At 37.6% G+C, this 2,780-nt stretch overlaps 1 pseudogene; it reads right to left on the bottom strand.

Annotated features, from left to right (window-relative positions):
- Positions 1 to 2,419, bottom strand: part of LOC112066735 (glycerol-3-phosphate phosphatase-like) — an 8,186-nt pseudogene extending 5,767 nt beyond the window's left edge.
- Positions 2,420 to 2,780: the final 361 nt, after the last annotated feature.

Below are 2,780 nucleotides of genomic sequence, written 5' to 3'. Positions count from 1 at the left end.
TATTTCCATTACTCTAGGAGGTGGGTCAAAAACGATCTTGCTGTGATTTATGTCAAAGAGTGTTCTTCCTATGTTTTCCTCTAAGAGTTTTATAGTGTCGGGTCTTACATTTAGGTCTCTAATACATTTTGAGTTTATTTTTGTGTATGGTGTTAGGGAGTGTTCTAATTGCATTCTTTTACATGTAGCTGTCCAGTTTTCCCAGCACCACTTTTGAAGAGACTGTCTTTTCTCCATTGTATATCCTTGCCTCCTTTGTCATAGATTAGTTGACCATACCTTGCCTGACATCTGATGGAGAGATGTATGAGCCATTAAAATCGAAAGTCAAACTACAAAACAAAAGAAAGAGAGAGTGAGTTGGGACTCAGACAGTCCACCAACTAGATGAGTCAATCTTCTTTAATCCAGAGTGCTACAAGTTTCCAGACCACGTGGTAACTTTTTAGATTCAAATTCAAATCCTAGGTACCAAGGCCCCCTCATCTTTCTAATCCTGTGTTAGGGACTTTCTTATGTATTATCCCACTTAATCTCCACGATGAAACTGTGCTAGCTATGATATTTGAAAAAATATATGTACTTTTTGTTCTCCAGGTAACACATGTTCACTCTAAAAGAAAAACATCTGATAAAGAGAGACATTTAAAAATCATCCATAATTCCCATGCCTAAAGAAAAGTATTTTAACATTTTGACATGTATGATATATATTATTCTACCATCTTTCCCTATGCATATATAACATAATTTATAATATTACAACTTTCACATTTTTTCTGAACAAGATAATAGTGAATTTTATTCCATGACATGAAATGTAATTTTTTTCTACAACATGTTAAGGTTACATAAAGTTCCATCATACACCACACACCGTGATATATTTAATGGATTCCCTGCCGTTGGAGATTTAAGCTGTTTCCAATTTTTAGTTATCATAAAAATGCTTTGATCAACATTCTAGTAGCAAAATCTTTGCACGTAACCATGATTATTTCTTTTGGATTGGTTCTTACAAGTAGAATTTTGGGGTCATAGCGCATGTCAAATTTTAAAGGTTTGCTTCTGTTGTACCAAATGTCCCTCTAAGTAAGTTAGAGTACTTTAACGGCCACAAGTAGTATAAAAAAGTACTAATTTCCCTGAAGCACTGCCAGCATTTTTACTTTTACCTTTGCTGACTTTTTGGAAGAAAAATTAACTTTCATTTGTTTAAAATGTGCAATTCTTGACATTTACCAGGGAGGCTAAATATATTTTTCATGGGTTTACTGGCCATTTACACTTCTTCTTATGTAAAGTGATGTTCATTTCTTCTGTGTCTTTGAATGTATTCCTCTTTTTCTTGTCGATTTCTATTTCTAAATGCTTTATTATTAAGTATTCCATAAGCACCATAAATATCTTGTGATTAACTCTTCCATAAGGACCAAAAATAATGTCTCCCAGTTTGCCTTTTAATATATTTAGTATTTGGTATACCTAAGTTTTCATGATAAATTTTTATGGAGTCAAATTATTTCATATTTTTCTTTATAGTTTTTATATTTTCATGCATTGTTAGAAAGGCTTTCCAAGATTGTTATTTTTTAATTACTTCATTATCTTTTAGAACTATAAAGTTTTGTTTTCACAGGAAAGTCTCTACTTTGGGTGTGGTCTGAAGGAGAAATCTACCTTTATTAAATGGCTAGCCGTTATTAGGTAATCCTTTCTCTTCTCACTGAGTTGAAATGCCAGTCTTATCACATAAAAAAATAAATAAATTCTGGGCTTTCCCTGGTGGCACAGTGGTTGAGGATCCGCCTGCCGATGCAGGGGACACGGGTTCGTGCCCCGGTCCGGGAGGATCCCACGTGCCGCGGAGCGGCTGGGCCCGTGAGCCATGGCCGCTGCGCCTGCGCGTCCGGAGCCTGCGCTCCGCAACGGGAGAGGCCACGACAGTGAGAGGCCCGCGTACCATTAAAAAAAAATAATAATAATAAAAAAATAAATTCTGTTATTTTTGAGTCGATTTCTTTTCCATTTCATTGATTTAGCACAGAGTGACTCTCCTCATTCTGTGTCCTGCCTTTTCCATGTATCCTGCTCTACCACTGAGAAACTGATTCCTTTTCTACACAAAATGAACACTAGGCATCTGTTTTTAGACTTCCTTGAAAAGCAAAGAGTGAAACTAATGATTAGCCATGGATAGCTTTAAATCAAAGAGTGTCATTCAAAGCAAATCATTCCTAAAGTAATGGGCTTTACTCCTAGTGTTTTTGTTACTATTAGCCATTAGCAAGTGAAAGAGAAAAAAAAAAAAGTCCTATTAAAACACTTGTTGCTCCCCTTACTAACCCTTGAATTACCTGGAGATGCAGTTAAAGTCAGGTAGGAGTTGGCCCGAGTAGCCGTGCTTCACAGTCCACATATATGAAGCGGAGAGCCGTGACCCACCCACATGGACATTCTCAGCCGCTGCTCCTTTAACATGCTAGAGTAAGAAGCCACTTATGATACTGGGTAGTGTAAATAGGCCTTTGACCCTGCACCAAAGACCTCTATCACTCACTGTTTTGAATCTGTTTCTGGTCAATTCAGTTGGCCCGAACGCAGCTCTAATGAGGCTGAGGTCACGGGTTCAATACCAGTGTGGTCTAATTACCAATAAGTCAACCGTTTCAGCGTCTCAGCTCGTACTTCTAAACCAAGCCAGCCACTCTTGCATAGTCCCAGGTTTGGACACACAGGGGACAAGGTGAGAGAGCAGAGATAAATCAGAACAAATCTCC

This window comes from Physeter macrocephalus, chromosome 9 (genome assembly GCF_002837175.3).
Source record: "Physeter macrocephalus isolate SW-GA chromosome 9, ASM283717v5, whole genome shotgun sequence".
Classification (NCBI taxonomy): domain Eukaryota; kingdom Metazoa; phylum Chordata; class Mammalia; order Artiodactyla; family Physeteridae; genus Physeter; species Physeter macrocephalus.
This window is presented reverse-complemented; position numbering and strand designations above follow the sequence as displayed.